A 15,326-nucleotide genomic window follows, 5' to 3' on the forward strand; every position below is an offset into this window, starting at 1 on the left:
AAAATGGGGAATTCCGGAGACAATGGAACCGCGGGTTGGATGTGAGAGAAATGTGTTTTTTGTTGGATTTTAAAGGTTTCCATTTCCCAGTTTGGGATCTGTCCGGTTTCCCAGCTCGGAGCTGAGGTGGACACAATAATTTTCGCTGAGAATTTACGGATATTGGATTCGAAAGTTTCAGAAAGTGTACAGCAGGGAAACAGGCCATTCGGCCCGCCTGTTCTGTGCTGGTGTATAAACTCCACTCCAGGCTCCTCCCACCTTACTCCCAAAGAATTGGGAAACTGCCAATGTAACACCCTTATTCAAAAGGGAGGGAATCAAAAACGGGTAACTATAGGCCAGGGACAACAATAGCTGAGCATTTAAGCATACAGAGTATAATCACGCTGGGTCTGCCCGGCTTCGTGAAGGGTAAATCATGCCTGACAAATTTATTGCAATTCTTTGAGGTGATAACGAGAAGGCTGGAGAGAGGGGGACCAGTAGATGTGATATACATGAATTTCAAAACTGTGTTTAATAAGTGAATGTACTATTGCCATGGCTGCAGATACAAAAATAGAAAGGCAAGTGGTGAGGATTACAGAATATCCACAGAGGGACAGAGACAGCGTAACTTACTGAGTAAAAACTTGACAGATGAAACATAATGTAGGAAAATGTGAGGTTAGACATTTTGGTAGGAGGAAGAACATAACGGAATATTATTTAGATGGAGAAAGACTGTAGAAAGCTAAAGTAACGGGGGAATTGGGGGTCCTTGTGCAGAAACCACAAGTTCTGCAGGTAATATGGAGACAAATTGAATGTTGACATTTATTTCAAAGGGAATAGAATATAAACATGGGGAAGTCGAGCTAAAACTATACAAGGCATTAGTTAGACTGCACCTGGTATACTTTGAATAGTTTTGGTGCCCTTATCTAAGGAAGACAATTGGTTTTGAAGGCAGTCCAGAGAAGGATCACGAGGTTGATTCCGAGTATGGAGGGATTTTCTTATGGGGAGAGGTTAAGTAGGCTGGGTTGTACTTATTGGAGTTCAGAGGAATGAAGGCAGCCGAATCGAGACATGAAAGATTCTCAGGGAGCTTCTTAGGAGGTTGTTTTCCCTTGTGGGATTTCTGTTTATTTTTCAATGCCTGCCGATTTTCCTGCCAAAAGCTTTTTTCAAAGAGATTGAGGGAAGGATTACTTTGTTCATATGGGGAGGGAAAGTGGCCAGAGTTAGAAAGGTGCTACTACAGAGGGGAAGGCAGGCAGGGGGTTTGGGTCTTCCGAACCTGATGTATTACTACTGGGCGGTGAATGTGGAGAAGGTGCGCAGCTGGGTCAGTGGGGTTGATTCCCAGTGGATCAGAACGGACGAATGGAGGACAGTTTGTGCAGCGTGTCGGGATTGAAAGCACTAGCATCACCGCCGCTCCCGATGGCCCCGGGGAAATACTCAGGGAATCCCGTAATAATAGCTTCATTGAGAATTTGAAGGCAGTTTTGCCAACACTTCGGGTTGGGGGCAGGGTCAAGGGAAATGCCGATTCAGGGAAACCACAGATTTGAGCCAGGGAAGTGGGATGGAAATTTTCGGAAATGGGAGGCGAAGGGGATTAAGACACCAAAAGATTTGTTTCTTAGGGGTCGGTTTGCAAGTTTGAAGGAGCTGGAAGCGAAGTATGGGCTGGAGTAAGGGGAAATGTTTAGATACATGCTTGTTCGGGATTTTGCCAGAAAGGAGATACAGAGCTTCCCGGTGGAGCAGGTCTCCACATTGCCGGAGGAGGTGCCGATGACAGGGGGACTGGAGAAGGGGGTAGTGTCGGCGGTTTACAGAGCTATTTTGGAAGAGGAGAAGGCACCACTGGAAGGGATCAAAGCAAAGTGGGAGGAAGAGTTGGGCGAGCATATGGAGGAGGGGTTCTGATGTGAGGTGCTCCGGAGGGTGAATGCCTCCACCTCATGCGCAAGTTTGGGGCTGGTACAGCTGAAAGTGGTATACAGAGCACACCTCACGAGGGCGAGGATGAGCCAATTCTTTGAAGGAGTAGAAGATGTGTGTGAACGTTGCGGGCGGGCGGGGGGAGGGGGGGGGCTGCTAATCATGTTCATATGTTTTGGTCCTGTCCAAAGCTAGAGGATTATTGGAAGGAGGATTTTAGGATAATTTCTAAAGTGGTGCACGTGAAACTGGCCCCTATTCGGGGTGTCAGACCACCCAGGGTTGGAAACGCGTGTGGAGGCAGATGTTGTAGCCTTCGCCTTGTTGATCGCCCAAAGGCAGATTCTGATAGGTTGGAGAGCAACCGCTCCACCCTGTGCCCTGGCGTGACGGGGGACCTATTGGAATTCTTGACTCTTGAGAAGGTTAAGTTTGAAGTGAGGGGAAGGATGAAGGGGTTCTACAATTCATGGGCATTATTCATTATGCACTTTCAAGAAGCAGATAACATAGAACATTAGTTGGGGCGGGTGGGTGGGAGGGTTGGGGGGAGTGTGTGTGTGTGTGTTAATGGAGACTATGGGTGATTCCTAATTCCTTTTTGTCATTTGTTTGTGTGAACATGCGGGCTAATGTTTGGGGTTTGGTGGGAGGATGGTATCGTTGTTATTGATATGGGGATTGACATATTTGTTACTGATTATTGTTTATTGTTGGTGGGTGTAAGTTTGGGAGAAAATGTGAAAAAGGAGGAGAATAAAAAAAATATTTTTAATTTTTTTAATAAACAGTGCCAGTGACTGTGAAAGACCCCTAGACGCTACATTCCGGTGCCTGTTTGGGTACACAGAGGGAGAATTCAGAATGTCCATATTACCTAACAGCACGTTTCGGGACTTGTGGGAGGAAACCGGAGCACCCAGAGGAAAACCCACGCAGACACGGGGAGAACGTGCAGACTCCACAGACAGTGACCCAAGCTGGGAATCGAACCTAGGACCCTGGAGCTGTGAAGCAACAGTGCTATACACTGTGCTACCATGCCTCCGATCCCACCCAGCGACAATGCACTGTTTTAATCAGACCCAAGAGTAGATTCAAGATGTCACGCTCGGCACAAGGATACTAGATATTATAGACTGTAAGATCCACAAACTCTGCCAAGATGGCTGCAACTTAACAGGTTATTATGGACATTAAACTGTGGGCAACATTCGATTCTGTGACCAATATTTAGTTAACACGGATCTGAGTAAGGAAACTTTGCAGCCACCTGTGAAGTTTAAATGTCTCGTTGTGTCAGGATGAACCAGCATTTGAGGAATATGAAATCTCGGGACTGTTGGTCTCCAAGTGTCATATTGAACACAGGAGAATGAGCTCGAATTGGGGCAGAGATAAGCGTGAGTGAGCATCGTAAACTGCTATTGTATCGCGGTGTTCTGGGTCTGAGTTTTAACCCTGCAGTTAATAGTCAGGGATGCAGTATAATAAACCCTGAACAAAGCAAATGTGTGTGTGAGAAGCATCTGAAGTACCAGGAACCAGCTGAACCAGCAGAGCTGAATGTCTCCCACTGCAGCCACAGTACTGTACTTATTCCAGCTTCCAAGGCCACCTGAGAACCAACCTCCTGGCTATTCACCAACAAGAAGCTTCAGAGACTCATGAGAATTATTTGTTTCTAAACACGCTTCACTCCAACTAAAGGACCCGCTCAACAAGAAGACAGTAGACCTGCAGAGATATAAAGACTGCAGTCTCCATTCCATTTTCATCATTACAGCTTCAACTTGATCTGTACCTAATTTCTGTGTATGTGTCAGTGAGTGTGAAAGAGACGAGAGACTGAGATGTTCAAACATCCAGGGAAATTGTGTGACAATAAATAACCATCTTCGGTTTAAAAATCACCAGTAAGCCTGCTGCTGAAATGTATTTTAAATAAAGCAAAATCACCCAGAGGGTAAGAAAATATCACACAAACATCCTGATAATGGACTGGAAAGGAGCACGAATTATAATCAAACGCTGTATAACCCCTTCAGGTAGCTATATAGAGGCTGCAGTCTCTCACACTGAATGTCTACATGCTCCACGGGACCCCCAGGCCACAAACATCAGCTTCAGCCCAGGCGTGGGTGAAACTTTTTAAAAACAATTTTTACCGGCACTGGGACCCAGCTGGGATCAGAAACCTTGTTCCCGCCCCCAATAAGCTGTTGCGTCACCAAGACGCCAGCGCATGCGCTCTGCTTCCCCAAGATGGCGGCTGTGAACCAGGGCCTGATCCCGGGAGAGAGCTGACCGGCGGTGATGTGACCTGAGGATCACCGCACCTCAGGCAAGGGGCCAGGTTGGGAATTCGGTGCCTTCAGGAATAACTGGGAAGGTGATGTTTGGTCAGTTGCTGCAGTCTGTGTAGTGAAGGTGCTGTCACAGTGGTGTGAGGTGAGGAAGTACAGGATTATCACCCAGCAATGATCAATTAAGGGGAATGTAAATCCAGCTCAGGCTGCTTTCAGATTGGAAAGGGAGCTAAGGTGTGTCCTTAGAGTTGGTGGTGAAAGCTGCAGCTGGTGAAAGAGTGGCTAAGGAAAATATTGGTCCTTTAGAGGATGAGAAGGGAGATTTAATAATGGGAGATGAGGAAATGGCTGAGGAACTGAACAGGTTTTTTGGGTCGGTCTTCACAGTGGAAGACACAAATAACATGCCAGTGACTGATGGAAATGAGGCTATGACAGGTGTGGACCTTGAGAGGATTGTTTTCACCAAGGAGGTCGTGATGGGCAAGCTAATGGGGCTAAAGGTAGCCAAGTCTCCTGGACCTGATGGAATGCATCCCAGAGTGCTAAAAGAGATGGCTAGGGAAATTGCAAATGCACTAGTGATAATTTACCAAATTCATTAGACTCTGGGGTGGTCCCGGCGGATTGGAAATTAGCAAACGTGACACCACTGCTTAAAAAAGGAGGTAGGCAGAAAGCAGGTAATTATAGGCCAGTGAGCTTAACTTTGGTAGTAGGGAAGATGCTGGAATCTATCATCAAGGAAGTAATGGCGAGGCATCTGGATGGAAATTGTCCCATTGGGCAGACGCAGCATGGGTTCATAAAGGGCAGGTTGTGCCTAACTAATTTAATGGAATTGTTTGAGGACATTAACAGCGCGGTAGATAACGGGGAGCCAATGGATGTGGTATATCTGGATTTCCAGAAAGCCTTTGACAAGGTGCCACACAAAAGGTTGTTGCACAAGATAAAGATGCATGGCATTAAGGGGAAAGTAGTAGCATGGATAGAGGATTGGTTAATTAATAGAAAGCAAAGAGTGGGGGTTAATGGGTGTTTCTCTGGTTGGCAATCAGTAGCTAGTGGTGTCCCTCAGGGATCAGTGTTGGGCCCACAACTGTTCACAATTTACATAGATGATTTGGAGTTGGGGACCAAGGGCAATGTGTCCAAGTTTGCAGACGACACTAAGATAAGTGGTAAAGCAAAAAGTGCAGAGGATACTGGAAGTCTGCAGAGGGATTTGGATAGGCTAAGTGAATGGGCTAGGGTCTGGCAGATGGAATACAATGTTGGCAAATGTGAGGTTATCCATTTTGGTAGGAATAACAGCAAAAGGGATTATTATTTAAATGATAAAATATTAAAACATGCTGCTGTGCAGAGAGACCTGGGTGTGCTAGTGCATGAGTCGCAAAAAGTTGGTTTTCAGATGCAACAGGTGATTAAGAAGGCAAATGGAATTTTGTCCTTCATTGCTAGAGGGATGGAGATTAAGACTAGGGAGGTTATGCTGCAATTGTATAAGGTGTTAGTGTGGCCACACCTAGAGTATTGTGTTCAGTTTTGGTCTCCTTACTTGAGAAAGGACGTACTGGCACTGGAGGGTGTGCAGAGGAGATTCACTAGGTTAATCCCAGAGCTGAAGGGGTTGGATTACGAGGAGAGGTTGAGTAGACTGGGACTGTACTCGTTGGAATTTAGAAGGATGAGGGGGGATCGTATAGAAACATATAAGATTATGAAGGGAATAGATAGGATAGATGCGGGCAGGTTGTTTCCACTGGCGGGTGAAAGCAGAACTAGGGGGTATAGCCTCAAAATAAGGGGAAGTAGATTTAGGACTGAGTTTAGGAGGAACTTCTTCACCCAAAGGGTTGTGAATCTATGGAATTCCTTGCCCAGTGAAGCAGTAGAGGCTCCTTCATTCAATGTTTTTAAGATAAAGATAGATAGTTTTTTTGAAGAATAAAGGGATTAAGGGTTCTGGTGTTCGGGCCGGAAAGTGGAGCTGAGTCCACAAAAGATCAGCCATGATCTCATTGAATGGTGGAGCAGGCTCGAGGGGCCAGATGGCCTACTCATGCTCCTAGTTCTTATGTTCTTATGAATGTTGTGGCTTTGGCAGTTTCTCTATAATGTCATTCCCTCGCTCCTTCTACCACCTCTATCTTTAGAGTCAGAGAGTTTTACAGCACGGAAATAGGCCCTTCAGCGCATTCATAATAATCTTTATTATTGTCACAAGTAGGCTGACATTAACACTGCAATTAAGTTATTGTGAAAATCCCCTAGTCACCACACTCCGGTGCCTGTTCGGGCACACTGAATGTCCCATTCCTCCCACAAACACGTCTTTTGGGACTTGTGGAAGTCCTCCAACCACTGGGAGGAGACCGGAGCACCCGGAGGAAACCCACATAGTCACAGGGAGAATGTGCAGACTCTGCACAGACAGACTGGGACTTGAACCTGGGTCCCTGACGCTGTGAAGCAACAGTGTTAGCCACTGTGCTACCGTGGCACCCAACATGGCAGCCAGTCCTCGAATAACCTAACGGGACCCTTAGCCTCCACACCTTCTGACAGGCCGACGACTCGTATGTTCTTTCTCCGACCCTCGGTCCTCCAAGTCCTCCAGGACCTCCGAAAGCCACTTGGTTGGTCTTCAAAGGATTGCATTTTGACAGAGGCATCTTGCTGAACGTTCAGGATTCTCTCCTCCGGTTCATCAAGTCTCTTTTTTTTTCTTTAAAAAAAATAAATTTTGAGTACCCAATTCATTTTTTCCAATTAAGGGGCAATTTAGCGTGGTCAATCCACCTCGCCGGCACATCTTTGGGTTGTGGGTGTGAAACCCACGCAAACATGGGGAGAATGTGCAAACTCCACACGGACAGTGACCCAGAGCTGGGATAGAACCTGGGACCTCGGCGCCGTGAGGCAGCAGTGCTATCCACTGCGCCACCGTGCTGCCCAGATCATCGAGCCTCTTCATGGTGTTTTGCCGCTGGTCCTCATGAGCTCACAGATATTGAGTCAGCACACTCCGCCTCTGGTCAGTACCATGGATAATGCCGGCAGTCATCATTTTCGCCGCCTCCATGAGAGCCCCAGAGAGCGCGGGGTCGAGAGACCTCCCGCGGGTCAGGCCGCTATGTTGAAAAGGCCCCACTCCCGCTGAATCCACCTGCGCTGTTTTGTCAACAGATTTCTTCACTTTATTTGGCATAATCCTACTAAACTGAACCCTGACGTCTTCCAGGGACATGATAACAATATTAATTTAAAGATCAGATTATAGGTGAGTGGCACCAAAACCTGCGGAAAAGCAGCTACTCCCGCACCACATGCCCAACGCCCCGGCACAGACAGATTTCTGATCGATGAGGATGCCGAGGGTTATGGGGAACTGGCAGGTAAATGGAGAGAAAGCTGAGATGAGAAGGGATTTATTTTCTCGAGGATGTGGTGAAGCTTTGAAATTCTGTACCCCAGAAGATTTACAGTGCAGAAGGAGTCCATTCGGCCCGTCGAGTCTGCACCGCCCTTGGAAAGAGCACCCTACTTAAGCCCAAGCTTCCACCCGACCCCCGTAACCCAGTAACGCCACCTAACCTTTTTGGACACTAAGAGCAATTTAGCATGGCCAATCGACCTAACCTGCACATCTTTGGACTGTGGGAGGAAACCGGAGCACCCGGAGGAAACCCACGCACACACTGGGAGAACGTGCAGACTCCGCACAGACAGTGAACCAAGCTGGGAATCGAACCTGGGACCCTGGAGCTGTGAAGCAATTGTGCCAACCACTGTGCTACCCAACTGTGCTAACCATTGTGAAATGAGGGATAATGTGGGAAAACGGTGCTGAGGTAGATCAGCCAATGATCCCATTGAATGGTTCAGGCTCAATGGGCCGAATGGCCGACTGCAGCTCATATTTGTTGTGATCTCCTGGACAGGAAGCTGTGAGCTGTCAATGAGCCTGAATCAGCACCTTCAGGAGAATAGGGAGGGTGAATATTAGATACAGCAGAGTGAGAATAGAGGGATAGTGTGTGGGATGGAGATTTACAGCTTTTGGGGAATAAGAGAGAGGAAAAGATGTGACATAGAAACTAGAATTGTCTGTTCTGAGTTTCTATCCTGTACTGACAGTGATGAATTTTGTAAATTGTTTTTACAGGATATTAGACGAGGAGGAATTACAGACCGAAATCTCAGGCGTTACGTCTCGATCTGACAGAGTCACTCGATTCCCTGGAACCTGAATATCATCAGCCTTTGAACCTAGAAGGAGAAATGTTTGCCCGAACTGTCAGCTAAAGATTTCAAACATCAGTGTGACTGGAAAAGCCCCGAGACCCACACAACACACACCCGAGTGAGAGTGTTCCAGTGAACTGACTGTGGAAAGAGCTTCAACCAGTTACACAGCCTGAAAAACATAACAATATTCAGAGTGGGGAGAGACCGTACACGTGTTGTGTCTCTGGACAAGGCTTCAACTGATTGTCCTGCCTAGAGAGACACGAAGAGACCCAAAACATGGAGAAACCGTGGAAATGTGGGGACTGTGGGAAGGGATTCAAAGCCCCGTCAAAGGTGGAAACTCATCGACGTAGTCACACTGGGGAGAGGCCATTCACCTGCTCTCAGTGTGGGAAGGGATTCAGTGATTCATCCACCCTGCGGACACACCAGCGAGTTCACACTGGGGAGAGGCCGTTCACCTGCTCTCAGTGTGGGAAAGGATTCACTCAGTTATCCACCCTGCGGAGACACCAGCGAGTTCACACTGGGGTGAGGCCGTTCTGCTCTCAGTGTGGGAAGGGATTCAGTGATTCATCCAACCTGCGGACACACCAGCGAGTTCACACTGGGGAGACGCCATTCACCTGCTCTCAGTGTGGGAAAGGATTTACTCGAGTATCCAAACTACAGACACATCAGCGAGTTCACACTGGGGAGAGGCCATTCACCTGCTCTCAGTGTGGGAAGGGATTCAGTGATTCATCCAACCTGCAGTCACACCACCGGGTTCACACTGGGGAGAGGCCATTCACCTGCTCTCAGTGTGGGAAGGGATTTACTCAATTACCCAACCTGCAGACACACCAGCGAGTTCACACTGGGGAGAGGCCATTCACCTGCTCTCAGTGTGGGAAGGGATTTACTCAATTATCCACCATGCAGAGACACCAGCGAGTTCACATTGGGGAGAGGCCATTCACCTGCTCCCAATGTGGGAAGGGATTTATTGATTCCTCCAACCTGCGGAAACATCAGCGAGTTCACACTGGGGAGAGGCCATCCACGTGCTCTTAGTGTGGGAAAGGATTTACTCAATTACCTCAACTGCGGAGACACCAGGGAGTTCACACTCAGAGCAGCCGTCTCGAAGGTCAACCCACGGAAAGCCACTGGCCCGGATGGGGTACCTGGATGAGCACTTCAACCTCTCTTTACAATAATCTGAGGTCCCTATCTGCTTCAAGAAGACGACCATCATCCCTGTACCACAACAAAGCAAAGCAGCGTGCCGAAATGACTATTGTCCAGTGGCTCTGACATCCATCATGATGAAGTGCTTCGAAAGGTTAGTCATGGCACGAATCAACTCCAGCCTCCCGGATTGCCTTGATCCACGACAGTTCGCCTACCGCTACAACAGGTCCACAGCAGATGCCATCTCCATGGCCCTGCACTCTACCCTGGAACACCTAGATAACAAAGGCACCTATGTCAGACTCCTATTTATCGACTACAGCTCAGCCTTCAACACCATCATTCCTACAAAACTCATCTTCAAACTTCATGGCCTTGGCCTCTGCTCCTCCCTCTGCAACTGGATCCTGAACTTTCTAACCCACAGGCCACAATCAGTAAGGATAGGCAACAACACCTCCTCCACGATCATCCTCAATACTGGTGCCCCACAAGGCTGTGTCCTCAGCCCCCTACTATACTCCTTATACACCGATGACTGTGTGGATAAATTCCCCACCAACTCGATTTTCAAATTTGCTGATGACACCACCGTAGTAGGTCGGATGACGAGACAGAGTATAGGAATGAGATAGAGAATCTGGTGAACTGGTGCGATGACAATAATCTCTAGCTCAATGTCAACAAAACAAATTAGATTGTCATCGACTTCAGGAAGCGTAGTGGAGAACTTGCCCCTCTCCACATCAATGGGAATGAAATAGAAAGGGTCGAGAGCTTCAAGTATTTAGGTATACAGATTACCAGCAACCTGTCCTGGTCCCCCATGCTGACACTCTAGTTAAGAAAGCCCACCAACTTTCTCAGAAGACTAAGGAAATTTGGCATGTCAGCTATGACTCTCACCAACTTCTACAGATGCACCATAGAAAGCATTCTTTCTGGTTGTATCACAGCCTGGTATGGAGTCTGCTCTGCCCAAGACCGCAGTAAACTGCAAAAGGAAGTGAATGAAGCTCAATCCATCACTCAAACCAGCCTCCCATCCATTGACTCTATCTATAATTCCCGCTGCCTTGGAAAGGCAGCCAGCATAATTAAGGACCCCACGCACCCCGGATATACTCTCTTCCGCCTTCTTCCGTCAGGAAGAAGAGACCAAAGTTTGAGGTCACGTACCAAACGACTCAAGAGCAGCTTCTTCCCTACTGCCATCAGACTTTTGAATGGACCTACGTTGCATTAAGTTGATCTTTTCTCTACACCTTGCTATAACTGTAAAATTATATTCTGTAGTCTCTCCTTCCTTCGCTATGTACGGTATGCATTGTTTGTACAGCATGCAAGAAGCAATACGTTTCACTGTATACTAATACATGTGACAATAATAAATCAAATCAAAAACTGGGGAGAGGCCATTCACCTGCTCTCAGTGTGGGAAAGGATTTACTCGAGTATTCAACCTGCAGTCACACCAGCGAGTTCACACTGGGGAGACGCCGTCCACCTGCTCTCGGTGTCGGAAGAGTTTCACTCGGTTATCTCACCTGCGGACACACCAGGGAGTTCACACTAAGGAGACGCCATCCACCTCTCAATGTGAGACGGGATTGCATGTTTAATCGCACCTGCTGTGACACCAACAATTTCACAATCGATTACAGGAGTTGGATTCTGCTGTTATTGTTTCTGCTCTACATCCAGGACTGCATTTTGTTCATTCTGACAGGTGGTCAGTGGGGATGGTCGGAGGGTTTCTTTCTGCTGGACTGGCCAGTCTCACCACTTTGCCTCCAGTGGGCTGATGCTCTTTGAGCCTTGTTGCTAATAACTGGCTTCAAATTGTACAAGGGTCACAGAGTGAAAGGGTGTTTGGAAGCTTGAAGATAGTTAGTTTCCATTTCTGTTTCAAACCCCCCCAACGCATGCCACGTTGCCATGGAAATGGGCCCTGGTGGTTACGTCGTTCTTTTGTTTAATTTATCTGGGTGTTCCTCACAGAAAAAATCTATCAGGGTATGAGGGGCAAGTTGTCTTGAGATGGAGTGGGAAACTGATTGGTACAGGGAATACCTAATATTTAAGGAATTATTACATATTTATCAGGAAGTCGGTTAGATCAGTTGGGCTGGGCGGCTGGTTTGTGATGCAGAGCAAGGCCAACAGTGAGGATTCAACTCCCGTACTGGCTGAGTTTATTCATGAAGGCCCCGCCTTCTCAACCAGGCCCCTCGCCTGAGGTGTGCTGACCCTCCGGTTAAATCACCTCCAGTCAGCTCTCTCTCTGTCAAAGGTGAGAGCAGCCTATGGACCTCTGGGACTTTTGCGACTTTTATTTCACATATACACAACAAATATAGATTCCTTTAAGGAACAAAAATCCAACAGGAAAAGTGATGTAACCGTGGCTAACAAGAAAAGTTAAAGATTCCATGAGATCCATTAGAATTCAGCAAAGGAGGACCAAGAAACTGATGGGAGCAAACTGGCGAGAAACATAAAAACCGACTGGAAAAGCTTCTCCAGGAATGTGAAAAGGAAAAGATTAGCAAAGACCAATGTGGGTCCATTCCAGGCAGAGACAGGAGAGTTTATAATGGGGAGTAAGGAAATGGCAGAGAAACTAAACAATGTGTGTCTGTCTTCACAGAGGAAGATACAGAAATTGTCCCCAAAACACCAGAGAACCAAGGGACTGGCAGAGATTATTGGTGAAAAAGTAGCACTGGAGAAATTAATGGGGTTGAAAGTGAATAAATCCCCAAAAGCTGATGATCCACATCCCAGAGTGGTGAACGAGGTGGCTGTAGCGATCTCTATTCCTCATTCTAAATTCTCCTGACTCTATCTGGAACGGACAAACCTTTTGTCCAAGCCAAATGTTTCCTTTTTACGTAGCCACAGAAGCTTTTACAGTCCATTTTTATGTATTTTGCCAGTTCACATTCTATTCTATTCTCCCTTTTTTCCCTCAGTGTCTTGGTTGAAGAACGGAAGTAAATCCTCGGGAATGAATGATCACTTTGGACAGGTCCTGAGACAATTCAGTTTCAACTTCCAGGACAGAGTAACTATAATCTTGGAGTGTGATTGTAGGTTATGTAAAAGGACAAAGTTCTAATTTAAAGTTTAATGTGTAGGTTTCCGAGTTTAAGTAGCTTCTAGTTTGTTTGTTTGTTGTATTAAAAGTCACGTCATGTGATCCTTTAATTTGTTGACTGGGAATTTGATTTTTTCCAAGAAGTTGCTGACCTTTACGAAGATCCTAATCCACAGGTTTTGTCTTCCTATTTGAGCCTCGGGCACCTTTCAGTCTCTATTGCTCGTGTCACTGACAGCCAGGTGATGGAGCTGAGGGCAGAATTTAGCTGAGAATAACGGGGCTTGTTCCCCAGGTGGGAAACTGCCATGGGCGTCGCTAATAGGGGCTGATTTAGCACCGGGCTAAAGAGCTGGCTTTTAAAGCAGACCAGGGCAGGCCAGCAGCACGGTTCAATTCCCGTACCAGCCTCCCCGAACAGGCGTCGGAATGTGGCGACTAGGGGCTTTTCACAGTAACTTCATTTGAAGCTACTGTTATTCTGTGACAATAAGCAATTTTCATTTCATTTTTCATAATAGAGACAGGAAGGTGCTGGAAGACTGACTGAGAACTGCACCTCCAACGAATCAGGGTTCAGGGGAGGGTGACCGAGGGTGTCGGTGATTCAACCCCCAAGGTCCAGTGCCCCCGTGTCCAAAGCAGGGAGTCACGTGAACAGGGTACAGAGAAGCCGAAGGGGAACCATTTGGGACCCGGAACATTGTGAACATCCTGTTACTCTGGTTGTCTTTGATCCTCAAGTAATTTTCTGTTTTTTTTTTAACCATGTTTCTGTTTCATCAATAAACTTATAACAGGAAAATATTTGAATTTGTTGGACTTTTCCTGAATAAATTTATTCACTTTTGGGAAAGTGGGTGAGAGGGGTTGACGAGCTCTTTAACAGAAAGTGAGTCCCTCTAAGGTAATTGGCAAAGGAGCCAAAGGGGTAGAGGAGATTTGATTTTTCTGTTGACAGTGTTTGAAAATGGGGTTCAGGGAATCAATCATGATTGACAAATTTGTCAAGGTTCTCTGAGGAAGTAACAAGGGATGTCAATAAAGGAGAACCTGTAGATGTGCTTTATCTGGATTTCCAGAAGGTATTTCCCAAGGTGCCACATCAAAGGTTATTACACAAAATAAGAGCAGCAAATGAGCTGGGGTGGGGATGGACACAGGTGACGTTATGGAGATTCAAATATCTGGTATTAGTGATGGTGTGGATATGGGGTCAGAAACTCAACTTGGGGTCAAATCTTGGGGTCATGGTGGCACAGTGGGTTAGCACTGCGGCCTCACGGCGACGGGGTCCCAGGTTCGATCCCGGTTCTGGGTCACTGTCCATGTGGAGTTTGCATATTCTCCCCGTGTTTGTGTGGGTTTAGGGGCTGGTTTAGCTCAGGGCTAAATCGCTGGCTTTGAAAGCAGACCAAGGCAGGCCAGCAGCATGGTTCAATTCCTGTACCAGCCTCCCCGAACAGACGCCGGAATGTGGCGGCTCGGAGCTTTTCACAGTAACTTCATTCGAAGCTTACTTGTGACAATAAGCAATTTCATTTTTCATTTCAATCTGATATGGAGATTGTGCAGAGTGTGGTTCAGCCTCAGACAGTTCCCAGGGAGAGGGATGGACTTGTGAGTTAGGGAATGGAATTTCTAATGGTGACTGAAGACAATGGCTTGGTCTTCCCAATTTTTAATTGGAGGAAAACCTTTCATCCAGTATTGGATGTGGGATAAGCAGTTTGATAATTTAGTAACAGTGGAGGAATGGAGAGGAATGGTGGTGAGGTAGAGCTGGGTGTTGTCAGTGTCCATGTGAAAACTAACACGGTGCTTTGGGATGATATCACCTCGTGGCTGCTTGTAAATGGGAAGTAGGAGGGGACGAGGATACAGCCTTGGGGGACGCCGAGTACAAGGACTTTGGAGAGGAAAGGGAGGTTGGAGATGTCTTGGAAATTTGTAAAGATGGTGGGGTCAAGTGTTCTGTTTCGGATGGGTGATGATGTTGCATTAAAGTGAGAAGGACAGAACCAAATGAGGGAGAACTGGAAACATATCAACTAATATAGAGAGGTTGGATGGTCAACTGTTTTGTGAGAATGGAGTCGAGGGAACAGAAGTTGGGTCTGATGGACAATATAAGCTCAGAGGGAGATAGAAGATTGGAGAGAAACTGGAGAAAGATCCGAGTTCAGGGCTCAGACGAGGAGGAACTTTAGATGTAGTTTGGTCTGGTGGGTTAGTGGAAGGGAGGGAAGCAGCAGAGGCAGCTGATCAGATTGCCTCAATCTCAGTGACAAAGGAACCCCAGGAACTCCACACACTTGTTGTCGGAGGTGAGGATGGATGAAACAGGGGGAGGGGGGACAACATTTCAAAAGGAAGAACTTTTGTTAGAAATATTTTAAAATACTTGATGCACATTGTTTCACGCAATGCTGATTTATTTGACTTTTACCTGGAATATTAACCCCCATAACTGAGCTGGAGTTTATTTACTGTTAAGGGCATGGCCAGAAAGGAACTTTGAGACATTTGTCCTCAGTTTGTCT

The 15,326-nt window shown here is 46.8% G+C and overlaps 1 protein-coding gene across 2 annotated transcripts in view; it reads left to right on the forward strand.

Moving 5' to 3' along the window:
• Window positions 1-13,590, forward strand: part of LOC140421475 (uncharacterized) — an 856,937-nt gene extending 843,347 nt beyond the window's left edge. For both annotated transcript variants that reach the window (XR_011946832.1, XR_011946835.1), the window contains one exon: window positions 13,305-13,590. The gene's annotated coding sequence lies outside the window, so the exon portion shown is untranslated. The remainder of the gene's footprint in view (window positions 1-13,304) is intronic.
• Window positions 13,591-15,326: the final 1,736 nt, after the last annotated feature.

The sequence above is a fragment of the Scyliorhinus torazame genome, chromosome 5, assembly GCF_047496885.1.
Source record: "Scyliorhinus torazame isolate Kashiwa2021f chromosome 5, sScyTor2.1, whole genome shotgun sequence".
Taxonomy (NCBI): domain Eukaryota; kingdom Metazoa; phylum Chordata; class Chondrichthyes; order Carcharhiniformes; family Scyliorhinidae; genus Scyliorhinus; species Scyliorhinus torazame.